This window comes from Notamacropus eugenii, chromosome 1 (assembly GCF_028372415.1).
Source record: "Notamacropus eugenii isolate mMacEug1 chromosome 1, mMacEug1.pri_v2, whole genome shotgun sequence".
Classification (NCBI taxonomy): domain Eukaryota; kingdom Metazoa; phylum Chordata; class Mammalia; order Diprotodontia; family Macropodidae; genus Notamacropus; species Notamacropus eugenii.
In genome coordinates, this window is record NC_092872.1 from 573,861,791 (window position 1) to 573,880,205 (window position 18,415).

Here is an 18,415-nt window from a genome sequence, read left to right on the forward strand (position 1 = left end):
AGCAGGAAGACTTCAGAGAGACCTGGAAGGACTTATATGAGCTGATGGTGAGTGAAAGGAGAAGAACCAGGAGAACTTTCTGCACGGCAACAACCACAGTATGCAAGGAATTTCTCTGGTAGACTTAGCCCTTCATAGCAATTCAAACCTAAAAAATTCCCAAAGGACTCTTGAGGCAAAACACCTTCCACATCCTGAGAAAGAATTATGGAATTGTATCACAGAATGAAGCAGGCCATTTTCTCTTGTGTTTTGTTTTGTTTTCGTGATTTCTCCCCTTCATTTTGATTCTTCTATGCAACCTGATTGAAAATGTATTTAATAAAAATGTATATGTAGATCCTAAAAAAAAGTTACATACTCATTTAGGTCCTGAAGCAGGATTTGGATTCAGTTCTTCCTGACTACAAGTTCTGTGCTTTATTTACTATGCCTCCTAACTACATCATTTTGGTTTTATATACCCAGAATCCAGCATAATATTTTAAGAATATATTTAATACTTAAATTCTTGTTGAAAGAATATAAATTGATCTAAAAGATACATACCATGATAAAAATCACAAGAAACGTCATGGAGTTGGAGCAGGAAGAGGAAGAGAAGGAGATGAAGATAAAAATGGACAAATTGAGGAATTTTCTGGAGGTTTGTCATCATGCTGTTATGGCAGTTACATTTAATTCAATCATTCAAAGTGAATAATCCTGTTTTCTATTCACTGGACTCCTCTGTATTTGATAAAAGTTCTTTTTCCCTTGATTTGGAACACAACCTTTCCAACAGGTATCAATCATTTAGTTTGGCTATTTGTTATAATGATACTCAGGAAATATTCAAGAATAATAGGAAAATCTCTTATCAGACGAAGGTTCATAGTACCTATGAAGAATAATGGAAGAATACATACGTAAATCACACAGGCTTAGAAAGTGGAGATTAATTATGGTCTGTGGCAGAAAACATAGTACTCACACCAAGAAGACTGTGGTTTCATCTAAGCAAACAGCTCAAAAACTAGGATACGAGACACACAGCACTTTCTACATATGTTAAAATAAATGTATTGCATTTTAGGCTTCTAACAGCAAATGATTATCAGGGAGTTTTACAACAGAAATTTACAGCCCCCTATAGTATTTTCTATTTGAAAGTAATTCCTATGCACTAATAATTTTTATGTTGTTATTGTTACGGATCATTGACACAAACTGTGACTAAATTGATTTATTCCATTAACTTGAACTGAGAACCATGCTATTTTTGTCTGATGCTTTGCTGTTTCCTCTTTCAAAAAAAATTATGTGTGTGCATATTTTAAAACTATTAAACACAAAATAGCATAACAGCATGAAGAACAATTTGCAATCTCTAGCCAGCCATAAACAGATCAGAAAGTACATTTGAAGGCATTTGAAGACCTAGCTTTGCATATACCAAATCATTTGGTAAAAAAAGGAAATATACTAAGACCAGCATCACCAATGCACAAAAAGCAATTCATCTCCCTCTTTCCTGTCTGCCTCCCCCTCCCCTTCCTTCTCCTCTCCATAGGAAGGTAAATTTGGATGAGCAAAAATGCCCTTGTCTTTTCCATTCCTTTCCTCTCTTCTCCTCTCCTCTGCTCTCCTTTCCTGTCTTGTCCCAAAACCTTAAATCTGCTGATGCCCTTGTCCTCTCCTCTCCTCTCCTCTCCTCTTCGTCTTTCCTTTCCTGTCCAAAACCTTAAACCTACTGCACTCTGAAACTGGGACTCAAATAGCCCTCTGCCTAAGGGCTCCTCTGGACCCTCCTAGCTTTAGAGTGATTATCAACAGTAACTGTTGCTGTTTGCCACCCAGCCTGATGTCTTTCTTTTTCTTGACGTCATTAAAGAGGACATGCCCTGGCTACTATTAATTTTTTTTTTATGTATTTAAATTAATTTATTTAACTTTTAACATTCATTTTCACAAAATTTTGGGTTCCAAATTTTCTCCCCATTTGTCCCCTCCCCCCACTCCTAAACACTGAGCATTCTGTTTGTCCCTATCACCAATCTGCCCTCTCTTCTATCATCCCTCCTTTCCCTTGTCCCCATCTTCTCTTTTGTCCTGTAGGGCCAGATAACTTTCTATACCCCATTACCCAAACTTCTTATTTCCTAGTAGCAAGAACAGTACTCGACAGTTGTTCCTATAACTTTGAGTTCCAACTTCTCTTCATCCTTCCCTTCCCATCCATTCCCTTTGGGAAGAAAAGCAATTCAATATAGGCCATATCAATGTAATTTTGCAAATGACTTCCATAATAGTCATGTTGTGTAAGGCTAACTATATTTCCCTCCATCCTATCCTGCCCCCCATTGCTTCTATTGTCTCTTTTGATCCTATCCCTCCCCAAGAGTGCTAACTTCAAATTGCTCCCTCCTCCCATTACCCTCCCTTCCATCATCTCCCTCACCCTGCTTATCCCTTTCTCCCATGATTTCCTGTATTGTAAGATAGGTTTGCATACCAAAATGAGTGTGCATTTTATTCCTTCCTTTAGTGGAATGTGATGAGAGTAGACTTCATGTTTTTCTCTCACCTCCCCTCTTTATCCCTCCACTAATAAGTCATTTGCTTGCCTCTTTTACGAGAGATAATTTGCCCCATTCCATTTCTTCCTTTCTCTTCCCAACATATTTCTCTCTCACCCCTAAATTTCATTTTTTTAAGATATGATCCCATCCTATTCACTTCACTCTGTGCTCTCTGTCTATGTGTGTGTATGTGTGTGTGTGTGTGTGTGTGTGTGTGTGTGTATGCAATCCCACCAACTACCCAGATACTGAAAAGTTTCAAGAGTTACAAATATTGTCTTTTCATGTAGGAATGTAAACAGTTATACTTTAGTAAAGTCCCTTATGATTTCTCTTTGCTGTTTACCTTTTCATGTTTATCTTCATTCTTGTGTTTGAAAGTCAAATTTTCTTTTCACCTCTGGTCTTTTCACCAAAAATGCTTGAAAGTCCTCAATATCATTGAAAAACCATTTTTCCCCTGAAGTATTATACTCAGTTTTGCTGGGTAGGTGATTCTTGGTTTTAGTCCTAGTTCTTTTGACTTCTGGAATATGATATTCCACACCTTTCTATCCCTTAATGTAGAAGCTGCTGGATCTTGTGCTATCCTGATTGTATTTCCACAGTACTTGAATTGCTCCTTTCTAGCTGCTTGCAATATTTTCTCCTTGACCAGGGAACTCTGGAATTTGTCCACAATGTTCCTAGGAGTTTCTCTTTTTGGATCTTTTTCAGGCGGTGATCTGTGGATTCCCTGAATACTTATTTTGCCCTCTGGTTCTAGAATCTCAGGGCAGTTTTCCTTGATAATTTCATGAAAGATGATATCTAGGCTCTTTTTTTGATCCTGGTTTTCAGGTAGTCCCATAATTTTTAAATTGTCTCTCCTGGATCTATTTTCCAGGTCAGTTGTTTTTCAATGAGATATTTCACATTATCTTCCATTTTTTCATTCTTTTGGTTTTGTTTTGTGATTTCTTGGTTTCTCATGAAGTCATTAGCCTCCATCTGTCCCATTCTAATTTTGAAAGAACTGTTTTCTTCAGTGAGCTTTGAACCTCCTTTTCCATTTGGCTAATTCTGCTTTTTAAAGTATTCTTCTCCTCATTGGCTTTTTGAACCTCTTTTGCCAGTTGAATTAGCTTATTTTTCAAGGTGTTATTTTCTTCAGCATTTTTTTGGTCTCCTTTAGCAGGGTGCTGACCTGCTGTTCATGCTTTACCTGCATGTCTCTCATTTCTCTTCCCATTTTTTCCTCCACCTCTCTAACTTGAATTTCAAAATCATTTTTGAGCTCTTCCATGGCCTGAGCCCATTGAATATTTATTTTGGTTGTTTGGGATACAGAAGCCTTGACTTTTATATCTTTCCCTGATGGTAAGCCTTGTTCTTCCTCATCCAAAAGGATGGGAGGAGATATCTGTTCACCAAGAAAATAGCCTTCTATGGTCTTATTTTTTTTCCTTTTTCTGGGCATTTTCCCAGCCAGTTACTTGACTTCTGAGTTTCCTCTCCACACCCACCTGGCCTCCAAATCTGCCCAGCCAGCACTTGGGGTCTGATATTCAAATGCTGCTTCCCAGCCTTAGGGTTTTGGCAGGGGTGGGGCTGCTATTCAATGTGAGATTAAGTTCAGGTGCTCAAGTGGGGACAGGCCTGTCACATGGGACTCAGTTACCTCAGGGGGTTTATGTGGAGACCTTCAGCAGTGGATCCAAGCTTCTGCCTGCTTTGGGAGCCCTTGTCTGCTGCCACCTCTGCTGCTGCCTCCCAAGGGAGCCTGAGTTATGGGGACACCCCACTCCCCTCTTGCCAGCCAAAGAGACTCTCTCACTGACCTTTGGGCCCTGTGGTTGGAGGGACCTGCGCAGCTGCTGGAGATTCTGCCCCTGAAGCCTGCTCGGATCTGCTCCCCTTGGTGCTACACCACCAAGGCAGGGCTGGGCTGTGCTCCAGGTCCAGTGCCCAATGGACCTTTCATGTTGACTTTTCAGGTCTCTCTGGTACAGCAATCTCCTCCATTCCATTGTTCTATGGCTTCCACTGCTCCAGAATTAATTGGGAGTTCTTCTTTACAAGTATTTTATGGGCTGTGGGTTCGGAGCTAGCAAATGTGTATCTTTCTACTCCACCATCTTGGCTCCTCGCCCTGGCTACTTTTAAACAGGTCTATTCAATGAATGGGCATTGCCTCACCTTAAGTGAGTACCTGCAAAGTCCTTGGCCTAAAGGGCCCAAAGTCTCTCAGTGCATCCTGGGTCATCTCCAGTCATCCTGAGGAATATCAGGTCACTGGATTCAGATTGCTCTGGAGGAGAAGTGAGGCTGGTGACCTGCACAGCCTTCCCTCACTCAAAACAATGTCAAGTGTAAGTCATGTCACCATTTGTCTGATAGCATGGCCTTCTTTAGCAATGAAGGATGAACACACACGCTACTGACAGAATAGGTTTCTTATGCATAAATATAGATACAAAATCTCAGAATTAGAAGGGATGTCAGAAAACATCTGTTTCATCCCATACCTGACCAATTATCCTCCTTTATAGCATACTCGACTAATAGTCATCCAACCTTACTTTAAAGATGTCTGGTGGGTAGGAATTCACCATCTACCAAGTTAGACCATTCCACTTTGGGATGGGTCCAATAGCACCCTTATTTGAAGAAATGTGGCTGGAATATACAGTATGTATAGTTCCTTGAACCCAAAATCTTCCCCTTTTCTATCTCATTCCTTATCCCTAGTCCTGCCTTCTGGGGTCAAACAGAAAGAAACTAATCCCTGTACTACATGCTATCACTTCAAAGACTTCAAGGTAAATGTATCCTCTCTTCTCAAGATTACCCATCCCCAGTTCATACATCTAATCCTTGGATGGTATATCTTGAGGCCATTAGCTATATGCATGTCTTTCTCTGAACATTCTCCAAATCATCACTATACTTCCTAAAAGGTGATACTCAGAATTGAACAAAATAATCCAAATGGTGTCTAGCTAAGGGATTATCACTCCCCCATTGAGGACCTTATTTTTGTCTTGATACAGTCTGAGATCACATTAGGATTTTTTTTTATTTTAATATCATAGTTGTTACATAATGAACTTACATTTCATAAAACTTTATATTTTTTTGGAAATGAACTACTCTGTATTTAGGCCTTCCTCTCTTCTTCACAAGTATGAAGTTTAATCTTTGAATTCACATAATATTTCAGACTTAACACTATTAAATTTTATTTTATCAGATGCAAGACGATGTTCCTGATTTTATATGTTTGTTTTTTCTTTGACCTTCCATTCAGCATGTTAGCTGTCCCTTCAAACTCTATGTCATCTGAAAAATGTAAAGATATGCCATTTATGCCTATATTCAAGCACAGATTCGATCTACTGCAAGCCAACAAACAATCAGCAAATATTTACTATTCATGATATATTTTGAGTGAAAAAAAGGTCCATTCCTAAAGTTCCATCCTTCTATCCCTTTTACTGGTGGTGGGGAGGGGGAGGGGGCACCACAAGGAAGTGGAGTTGGAAGCTGAGGTGGATTTAACATTTATACAAATAAAGATACACAATGTAATTTAAGGAGGGAAAAAGTAGTAACAAATAGAATAAGAGTTTTTAACTTTTTCTGTGTTTTGGACCCCTTTGGCTGTCTAGAAAGCCTATTGACCCTTTAGTAGAATAGTGTTTTTGGTTGCATAAAATTAAATAAATAGAATTATTTAGGAAACTCATTGTATTAAAGCATGGTTATCAAAATATTCTAAAAGTTTATGGAGCCCATGTTAAGAAACCCTGAGGTAGAGGGATTGGAAGGGCTTTAAGGAAGATTAGCTAAATTATGTCAGGAAAGAAGATAAGGATTCAGAAAGATGGATATGACATAGGGGTACATTTCAGAAAGTGTGGGGGAACTAGAAGAAACACATGATAATAGGAAATATATTGTAGGACTCAGAACAAATAGTGCAATTTGGCTGGAATATACAGTACATAAATATCAGTAATGTAAATTTGACACTTACATATTAGTGACTTTTATTTTGGCATAGCCATTAAACAATTGTAATCCCTTTCATTACATTATTGTCAAGCCCAATATAATGTACTAACTTTTAAGTCCCTTTCCATAAACAGCAGCTTAGTGCTGAAATGGACAGAAGAAATGTTTTGCATAAATTACAAAAATGTAATTTTAATATTAAAATGTGCAAGATAATACAACTTTTGTTTTTTGAATATTTTCCAGTCTAAAAGGATTAGGAGAAAAAATTGGTTTAATTTAAAATTGCTAAAACATGAACGGAGAAATAACTTTTAGGTAGGAATTATACAATTTGGGATAGAAAATGAACCATGGAATAAATTAAAAGATTTACATCACCTTTGATATTTCATTTGCATGTGAATAGTATGATCATTTAAAGATCCCAGAAAAATAAATTCTATTTATCAAAAAACTGGAAAATGAGAGATTGGAGGAATAATGTTAAAGACAAAATATGAGATGTTAAACTATTTGAAGGACTTTTAAACTGTAGAGTTTTAGGTTACCTCAGCTCATTTGGGTTTTCTTTCTTTCTTTCTTTCTTCCTTCCTTCTTTCCTTCCTTTCCTTTTTTTCTTCCTTCCTTTCCTTTTTTCTTCCTTTCCCTCTTTCTTTCTTTTATTCTTTTTTCTTTCATTCATTCATTCATCTTACTTTCTTTCCCTCTTTCTTTCTCTCTTTCTTTCTTTTTCTTTCTTTCTCTTTTCCTGGTTTCATTTTGAGTTCTGTATTGTCTCTCTCCCTCCAACCCTGTATTAAAGAAGTCTCTGTCTCTGTCTCTGTCTCTCTGTCTCTGTCTCTGTCTCTCTCTCTCTGTCTCTCTGTCTCTCTCTCTCTCTCTCTCTCTGTGTGTGTGTGTGTGTGTGTGTGTGTGTGTGTGTGTGTGTGTATGGAGTCATACAGTACATGCTTCCATGTATCAGTTCTTTCTCAAGAGATGTATAGTATTTTCCTTCACAAAATCTCTGTAATTAATTTGAATGATCCTATTACTCAGAATAGTTTTACTTTTCAATAGTAACTATTTCAAGTTCAAGTTACAATAGTAACTTCAGTATTTGCTTTTCAGACAGTGTTATTGTATACCACATTCTCTTGGTTCGGCTTGTTTCACTCTGTATTTTTCTATTCAGGTGTTTCCATCAGGTCAAGGAGCAAATATAGTAAACAGATAGAAAGAAACATTTCAAATTTCATAGAGCCACAGTTAGTATAATACAAGATTTAGCAGCTTCTATCCTAAAAATAAGTCTTGGGATATGACAATCTAGAGAAAAAAGTAGCTAGGATTACAATCAAGAGTGCAGCCTAGCCAGCAAAAGTGAATATAATGCTTTAAGGGAAAAAATGGATATTTAATGAGAGGATTTTCATGCATTCCAGATGAAAATACCAGTGTTGAATAGAAGATTAGTTTTTAAAATGCAAGACTAAAGGAAAATATAAAAAAGGTACACAGTAAAGTGAAATCATAAGACATTCAATAAGGATAAACTATTTACAGTCCTACATGGAAAGATTATTCAAGTTAACTAAAAAGAATCTTATCATTATTGGGGCAATTAGGAGTACACATAGAGGGCACAGGTATAAGTTGACCATGATGGGATCATAGATACGTCAAAAATAAAATTAAGGGATGAAAAAGAGGAATAAACTTTGAAAGATGGGAAAGGGAGAGGTAGAATGGGGTAAAATATATCACATAAAAGAGGCACAAAAAATTGAGTAAAATTTATAAGAATACAAGTGATTTCCCATCAATAAATGGTCAAAGGATATGAACAGGCAATTTTCAGATAAGAAATCAAAACTATCTATAGTCATTTAAAAAATGCTTTAAATCACTATTGATTGGTGACAATTAAAAAATGTAAATTAAAACAACTTTGAAGTATCAACTCATACCTCTCTGATTGGTTAATATGACAGAAAAGGAAAACTACAAATGTTTTAGGGGAAGTTAGGATAATAAGCATTGCTGATAGAGTTGTGAACTGAATGAACCATGCTGGACAGCAATTTGGAACTGTTCTCAAAGGGCTACAAGACTTTGTTTATCCCGTTACTCAGCAATACCACTAGTAAGTCCATATTTCCAAAAGATTGTTAAAAAGTTAAAGGACTTATTTGTACAAAAATATTTCTGATAGCTCTTTTTATGGTGGTGAATAATTGGAAATTGAGGGGATGCCCTTGTGATCAAAAGCAATAATTTTCCTCAGCACTCCTACTTTCTTTCAATGGAGGGGAAGAGGGGGGGAGGTGAGAGGGAAAGAGTCAACCTTATTTTCATTGGATTTTACTTAAGGAGGGGATAACATGCACACTCAATTTTGTATAAAAATTATTTTGCCCTACCAAAAAAAGAGGATAAGCAGGGGGTGGATGGGTGATAGAAGGGAGGGAAATGGGAGGAAGAGGTAATTGGATGTAAATAATTTTGAGGAGGGACAGGGTCAACAGAGAAAATAGAATAAATGAGAGTAAGGATAGGATGGAAGGAAAAATGTCTTTCACAACACGACTGTTACAGAAGTGTTTTGCATCACTACATGTGTATAACCTTTAGGGAACTGCTTTTCAATGGTGGAGGGTGGGGATGGAGGAAGGGAGGGAAGTTGGAACTCAAAGTTTTAAAAAAAATGAACGCTTATCTATTTAATAATTTTAATTTCCAACACTCACTTCTACAGGATTCTGAGTTCCAAATTTTCTTTCTATCTCTCCCTCAACCCCATACACCATGAGAGGTTGTGCATTCTTGTTACCCCTTCCCCCAATCTGCCCTCTCTTCTATCACTCCCCTCCCTTCTCTCATCCCCTTCCCATCTATTTTCTTGTAGAGCAAGATAGATTTTGATACCCACTGCCTATAAGTCTTCTTTCTCAGTTGCATGTAAAAACAATTTTTAACATTCTTAACATTTTTTTAAAAACTTTGAGTTCTAACTTCTTACCTTCCCTCCCCACCCAGCCCCACTGAGAAAGCACACAACTCAATGTAGATTAGACCTGTGTAGTCACACAAAACACTTCCATAACAGTCATGATGTGAAAGTCTACTATTTTTCCATCTATCCTACCCTGCTACCCATTTATTCTATTCTCCGTTTTGATCCTGTCTGTCATCAAATTACTTCTAATTATCCCATCCTCCCATTTTCCGCAACTCCTTTCTATCATTACCCCACCCATCACTTATTTCTTTCCCCCCTACTTTCCTAGAGTCTAGGATGGATTTTCACACCAAATTGAGTGTGTATTTTATTCCCTTCTTAGGCCAAATTTGATGACAGTAAGGTTTACTCTTTTTCACCTCCTCCCTCTTCCTCTCCTCTGAAAAAGCTTTTTCTTGCCTCTTTTATGTGAGTGATATTTTACCCCATTCTATTTCTCCCTTTCTCCTTCTCCCAATATATTCTTCTCTCAGCCCTTAATTTTTTGAGATATCATTCCTTCATATTCAATGAACCCTGTGCCTTTTCTCTCTCTCTTTCTCTCTCCCTGTATATATGTATGTATATGTATATATGTGTATGTATATATGTATGTATATGTATATTTATATGTGTATAATCTCTCCAATATTGAGAATTGTCTAATATTGAGAAAAGTCTCAAGTGTTAAAAATATTACCTTTCCATGTAGGAATGTAAATAGTTCAACTTTAGGAAGTCTCTTATGATTTCTCTTTCCTATTTACCTTTTCATGCTTCCCTTGATACTTGTTTTTGAAAGTCAAATTTTCTACTCAGTTCTGGTTTTTTCATCAATAATGCTTGAAAGTCCTCTATTTCATTGAATGACCATTTTCCCGCTGAACTATTATACTCAGCTTTGCTGGGTAGGTAATTCTTAGTTTTAATCCTAGCTCCTTTGACCTCTGGAATATTATATTCCAAGACCTCTGATGCCTTAGTGTAGAAGCTGCTAGATCTTGTGTTATGCTGATTGTCTTTCTGTAATACTCAAATTGTTTCTTTCTGGCTGCTTGTAATATTTTCCCCCTCACCTGAGAGCTCTGGAATTTGACTACAATTTTCCTAGGAGTTTTCTTTTGGGGATCTCTTTTAGGAGGAAATCAGTATATTTTTTCAATATCTATTTCACCCTCAGGTTGTAGAATATCAGGGCCATTTTCCCTGATAATTTCTTTAAAGATGATGTGTAGGCTGTATTTTTGATCATGGCTTTCAGGTAGTCGAATAATTTATAAATTCTCTCTCCTGTATCTATTTTCTAGGTCTGTTGTTTTTCCAATGAGGTATTTCACATTGTCTGCTATTTTTTCATTGCTTTTGTTTATTTTATAATTTCATGATTTTTCATAAAAGCATTAACTTCCCTCTGCTCCATTCTGATCTTTAAGTAATTATTTTCTTCAGTGAGCTTTTAGATTTCCTTTTCCATCTGGAAAATTTTGCTTTTTAAGGCATTCTTCTCCTAATTGGCTTTTTGGATCTCTTTGGCCATTTGGGTTTGTCTATTTTTTAAGATGTTATTTTCTTCAGCATATTGGGGTCCCTTTAGCAATGAGTTGAATCATTTTTCATGATTTTCTAGCATCATCGTCATTTCTCTTCCCATTTTTTTCTCTACTTCTCTTATTTCATTTTCAAAATCCTTTTTGAGCTCTTCCTTGCCCTAAGACCAATTCACATTTTTCTTGAAGGCTTTGGATGTAGGAGTTTTGACTTTGTTATCTTCTTTTTGTATATTTTGGTCTTCCTTGTAACCAAAGTAAAATTCTATAGTCTGATTCTTTTTCAGTTTTTTGCCCATTTCCTCAGCCATTCACTTGACTTTTGAGCTCTTTTTCAAGGTAGCTCACAGCTTCTAGTGAGGGTGGTGGGTTTACTGTCAGTCACTCAATCCCCTCACAATCTGAGGGCCTTGAGCTCCAGAAACAGCCACTACTTTTGCCCCTGCTGCAGCTGCTTTGGCTGCCATGACCTCCTCCACCCCCTCAGCCCCTCCACCACCCTGGGGCTCAGGCCAGACCACTCTGCTCCCTCACACAGGTCTGACATATTTTTCTCACTGACCTTCCAATTTGTCCTTGGTATTTGGGGTTTGTGAAGTCTGGAAACTGCCATAGGCGTTCAACATTCAGTCCACCACCTCTAAGGTCCTGTCTGTGCCAGCAAGACCCATGCTAGACTGTACTCTGCTCCCAGCAGTCATGGTAGACACTTCCCTCCGACCTTCCAGGCTGTCTTGGACTGGAGATTTGCTTCACTCCATCATTCTGTTGATTCTGCAGCTCCAGAATTTGTTTAATGTCATTTTTACAGGTATTTTTCTGGGCTTGGGGGGAGAACTCTAGGAAGTCTGTGCTTTTACTCCTCCATCTTGACTCTGCCCCGCAAAATGAATGTTAAAAATTGTTTTTATATGCAACTGTGAAATAAGACATACAGACAATGGGGTATAAAAATCTATCTTGCCCAACAAGAAAACAGAGGGGAGGGGGGTAAGGGAAGGGTATGATAGAAGGGAAGGCAGATTGGGGGAAGGGGTTATCAGAATGCATATTATCTTGGGGTGGGCAGAGGGAAGAGATGAGGAGAAAATTTGGAACTCAAAATTTTATGGTGGTGAATGTTGAAAAATAAAAATTAATTAATTAATTAATTAAAAAGATGTTTAGGGACAAAGAAAGATCAGTGGTTTGGACCCTTGTCTAAAGAATCCACATTACAGGAATCTGTTCTACAAAACAAAGATGGAAAATGCTTTTGACTTTATCTTGTCCTTAGCTTTTAAGACCAGTAGGGATTCCCCACCCCCAACTGCAGGAACAGAAACTGGTGACTTACAGAAGAAAAAAACATAGGTGAAAGCTGAGAGTGGAATTCCTGTACCTCCAATTCCTGGCTGCCTCTTTCTGCCTTTCTGATTCCATATTCTGAGTACAACTCCAATCCTGAGAATAGATATTTCCATGTTATGAGGTTACCTTGTTAATAATCCTGAGTTCAATAGTTCTCGAAATTAAGAATTCCTGATTTTGAGAGTTGGGCACCCCTAACTTCTCAGAGTGAGATTTCTTTAATAGCATACTTCTTGGAGGAGGAGGGTTCTTCAAAGAACTGTAGCATACAGATGAAAAATCAAACTATGCCATGAGGGACCAAGAAATTTGGATCTTACCACCCTTCGGTGATATTGCTATGCATTACTCTGATGGTGAAGGTCTGAGGGAGAGGAGTTCAGCCGTCCCCCAAAGTATCTTTTTCTTCAATGGGGGTGGCCTCTACTGTCCTATACAAATGCTTTATGTTTCTACATTTGTGCAGGTTGTTCTTCAGTCATTTCAGTTAGGTGTGACTCTTCATCACCCTATTTGGAATTTCCCTTGCAAAAATACTGGAGTGGTTTACCATTTCCTTCTCAAATTCATTTAACAGATGAGGAAACTGAGACAAACTCTGTTGAATAACTCTCCTAGAGTTAAACAGCTAGTAAGTGTCTGAGGTCATAGTTGAAATCAGGTCTTCCTGACTCCTGACCTAGTACTCTGTCCACTGTACCACATATGAGCCCCTACAATTCTTTTATGCCTATACAGTTTTTCTTTGTAGAGGAAATAAAGACTGTCTTGTACCTAAAAATAAAAAAAAAAGACTCCTATTTCCTCTTAACAAAAGATATTCCTCCCTGCCCTTGAACTGTGGCCCCAACATGCATATAGATGATGAAGTTTCCAAACAGTGTCTGGTCATGTATCCATTTCTAGCACAGAGGTCCCACGTGATCTCTTTCTGACCAGCTGCTAGGTTCACTTACCATTTCTAGCTTGAAACCTCCCAAAGCTACTTCTCTTCCTGTTACTGCCACCTAATCTCACCACAAATTTTTTATCCATGTGGTCCCCAGGCTATCCTTCACTCCCCATGTCACATATCCATCTTTCCAATCTTCTAAATTGTCCTTGTATGTCTTACAGCATCAGAATTCAATTTAAGGAATTATTTTAAAGTTGTTTGGAAAGGAATGTTGGGAGAAGTCAGATGAGTTTTTCTATATTTTACCATCCTGTTTCTACCCTCAAAAATGCCTATTTATGGTTCCAAGAAAATTACCTTGGGAATTTCTTAAGGAATATGGGGAATTGAAGAACAGTTGTGTGAGTGAGAAGAAATAGCCATGTGGGAGGGAGAGAATGAATGCTAAAATGTTGGAATACTCCAACTGTGCTTAGCTAAGGTATCATGACTAGGACTGAGCCATGATAAAAAAAGAATCATATAGTGGAGTCTAGCTCCCATGCTCATGCTCACCCACTGTAGCAAAAACATCAAGGCAAAGTCATGATAAAAGATTAATAATCAAGACATGACACTTTATTGCTTAACTCAACTAGTTTTGTCTAAATTCCTCCAATCACATTTGATAAAAGCATTCCAGATTGGGGAAGAGAAAAATATTTATATAGGTAAAGAGTGCATTTGTATGTGAGCAAATGTTTTGTGAACATCACCACATTCCTCTCCATTCAATGAACCGTTATAATGAAAATTGACTAGAAATAATTAGCTCTTGCTTACTATGAAGAAAAAGACTAGATAAACCAAATATCATAATTAGTCAAATCTTTTACTAAGTCTTACCTTTCCTCAGTGCACATAATTAATGTAACATGGTAGATATACTATCCATGTATGTCTATATATACATATATATGTAAACATACAAGCAAACATATGTGCATGTATGTTTATATTGTATATATATACATATATATGTGTGTGTGTGTGTATATATATAGGTTAGGTATTTAAAGAATTACAAATTCAGTCTGAGCAAATTGTGTTCTGTTGACTGAGTTGAAAGAGCATTTTTTTGCCATGTGGAGGAATGAGAAAGAAGCTTCAGGGTTCACTTTTGTTGCCTATAACTAATGCTCAGGAAAAGTAAGGGAAGTTGAAATGATTTGCAGTATTTAAAGAGGGTCTCAGGACACCTCAGTCCTAGCCCCTGCAGAAAGAATTTTGTTGATGGACTCTTCTCTCTGGGATTATATGCTATAACAGAAAATCCATTTGGTTCACTTTTGGAATGAGCAGAAAAATAGATTCTCATTTTCAGATGAAATAGGATTTTATTTTCTTCATCTGGGTCCCAGAGGTATCAAAACAATTCATATAAAGAATTCTCCCATATTCTGTTGAGAAACCTTAAAAAAGAAACTTCAAAATGTAAAAACTCAGCCAGTACAAACTTTTTCTTCCACAAAATCTCTTCAATAGTAAGAAAAGTAAGGAGACCCTGGATCACATCAGGCAGAAGTTCCAACGTAGTTAACTTCTCCAAGATCCTGCAGAAGGAATTGATGTGACATGTGGGTACTAGATAAGGTATAGGGTCACTTTCATCTCTAGGAAATGGCATATCACCCTATGGAGAGACATGAAGATGCTATGTATTTTAAATATTTAAATAGGGTCTCTGAAATCTACAATTCTAAAGCTTGAAATTTCCTAGGGATTAAAAAGTGCACAATATGGTTCCTCATAATGCAAACTGTTTATATTGATTACATATATCTATATCTATATGTAGTATGAATTTCCATTTTATATCATCCATTGCCTTGCACAGTATGTAACTTTAACTCAAAATTTGTGGCTTCATTACTATTGTGAACTTCTGGGATGAGGATCTCCCCAAAGAAACCCCTTCTAAGGCAGGTATACAAATGTTTTGTTTTGTTTTTTAATATAGATCTAATCATGTAGTTCCCATTCAGTTAACTTCCAATGGCTCACTTTCATTTCTAGGATCAAAAGTAAGCACCTTCGTTTGTGTTTGAAGATATTCCCAACCAACTCACGCATCTGATTTTATTATATAATAATCTCTTTCCACCCTCTAGAGTCCAAACTACCCTTCATGATATTCCTCACTCCCTTCTGCTCCCATTCATTTTTACTAGTTAAACATGTAGAATGACTAATTATTTCCTTAAAAACTCTGCTCAAAGAATCACAAAGGCCACTGGGAATTTATAATTTTTAACAGTGATTATCCTATTCCCACTGCCTGAGAGTCAGATGTGTTACATTTCACCCCTCCCCCTAGGTTCATCACTACCCTTAAAGGGTAGAGGCATCTTATCTGCCAATGACTCTGGCTGCTACGAATAGGGTTCCCTCCATATTATGGGATCCCTAAGACATTCCCATTTAACAACTTAGCAATCAAATTTTCTTTTACACAGGAATAGTTTCTTCAAAAATATATCAAGAATAAATATACAAACTTGCCTCCATCCCACCCCCCAAAATTCAGAGGCAAAATTCCCTCCTGCATGACCTTAGTCTCTGTAGAGGGAAAATAGATTAGGTTCCATTTACATCCATTCCTATATTTTACAATCTTCTTCAGCCTTTTACTTTTATTCTGTGTGTATCTTTCTAATTCAGATGTGTTTCTTGTAAACAACATATTGTAGGATTATGTAGGATTAATTCACTCTGCTATCTGCTCTTATTTTATGAGAGAGCTCATCCCATTCATATTCATAGTTACGATTACTGACTCTGTCTTTCTCTCCATCCTGTTTCCCTCTCTGCTTATGCATTTATCTCTCCTTTTAATCTTTCCCTCCTCACCAGTGTTTTGCTTTTGACTACGACTTCCCTTAATCTGCCCTCCCTTCTATCAGTCCCACTCCCTTTTATTTCCTCTTTCCCCTATTACTACTCTGTAATGTAAGATAAATTTCTACAACCAACGAAATATGTATGCTATTCCTTCTTTGAGCCCAATCCAATTAGAATGAAGTTCAAATAATGCTCACCCTTTCCTTATTTCTCTCTACTATAATTGGTCTTTGCACCTCTTCATGTGATACAATTTACCCTCTTCTTCCTCCCACTTCTCACTTTCCCAGTGCAATCCTTTTTTACCCCTTTATTTTTTATAATTACATCAAAATCAATTTACACCCATACCCTCTGTCAATATCTACCCCTTCTAAATGATATAGTAAAGATCCAGTTCTCAAGAATTACAAGTATCATCTTCCTGTGTACAGATGTAAACAGTTTAACCTAAATGAATAACATTTTTTTAAATTCTGTTTACATTGTTATACTTCTCTTGAGTATTGTATTTAAAGATTGCATTTTCTGTTCAGTTAATGTATTTTTTTTTCAGAAATGATTGAATGCCCCCTATTTCATTGAATATCAGTCTTTTCCCCTGTAAGATTATGCTCAAGTTTGCTAGGTAGTTGATTCTTGGTTGTAATCAAAGTTGTTGTTTTTTTTTTTTTATTTTGTTTTTTGCCTTCTGGAATATCACTTCCCAAGCCGTCTGAGATTTAATGAAGAAGATAATCAGTCCTGTGCAATTCTGTCTCTGGATCCACAATATTTAAATTATTTTTTTCTAGATGCTTGCAGTATTTTCTCCCTAACCTGTTAATTCTGGAATTTGGCTACAATTCCTTACAGTTTTCATTTCAGGATCTCTTTCAGAGAGTGATTAATGGATTCTTTCAATGACATTTTGCCCTCTAGTTCTAAGAGAGTGAAAGGTAAAAGGAATATATATCTTTCCTGTTCATTTATAGGCCAATGTGACCATGTGTTCCCTTTTTTCCTTGGAACAGTGGCTGTGTTCCCAGGTCTAAAGGTACATTGGTATTTCAATCACAATTGTCTTGTTGCTTTGAACTCCAGCCCAGTTACAGCTCTGATACATTCCACACTGAATCACACAGGCTTTCACACATTTTGGCACTGAGACAATTAGGCACTGAGTCACATGGGTTGTAATGCCTTTTGGTTCTGAACCTACAAGTTGGAAACTGTATATACAGGGAGGTTCATATTTTATTTGGGGGCTAATTCATGCAATGTTTGCCTGAGGTCTTTGTGATTTGACCAGATGAGACTCTGGATAGTCATTGTTAAGGGTTCCCCTGGCTTTGTGAACCCAGATGTTGGTGCTCACTGATCTGGTGATTATGCATCTATCATTTTGTTTAGACAGTTGGAGGCCTGTCTATTGGATTGTTTCTTGGATACTCACTTCTTTCCTGGATACTTATATATCTTTTTGCATTGTTTAATTAAAGTAAGAATATTAACCCCTCTTTAAATTGTCTTTCCTTTAGAAAACCAGATCAAGAACTTGTGTCAGCAACCCTCCTGTATGCTGGTGTTATTGGTCTCACATCTCCACAAAAGTTGCTAGTAGCGTTCCCTCTATACATATCAGGACAGTTTTCCTTGATAATTTCTTGAAAGATGCCGTACAAGCTCTATTTTATCCATGGCTTTCAGGTAAAACAATAATTACTGTGTATTTATTTTTTATATTTATCTATGTATTGGTTTTGTCCTTTAGAAGTTTCCCCTTGTGATTGTAAACTGTTTCATTCTTCATAGTTGTATTGAAACAATTAATGTTTTTTAATCATTCAGTGATATGTCTATATATATTCTCTTGTACTGAAGCAGAAAAACAGGATATTAGGAAAGAGTTTCATATAAATTCACATACATACACAAGTATTAATGCCTGTGTGTATATGTTAAATATATACATATAAATACACAAGATACATAAATATATACATACATGAGTTGTTTATTGTTAAGTCATTTTTCAATCATGTCTGATTCTTCATCATATTAGGTGGGGTTTTCTTGGCAAAGATACTGGAGTGGTTTATCATTTCCTTCTCCAACTCATTTTTACAGATGAGGAAACTGAGGCAGAGTTAAGTGACTTGCCCGGGGTCACATAGCTAATAAGTGTTTGAGGCCAGATTTGAACTCATAAATAAGAGTTTTT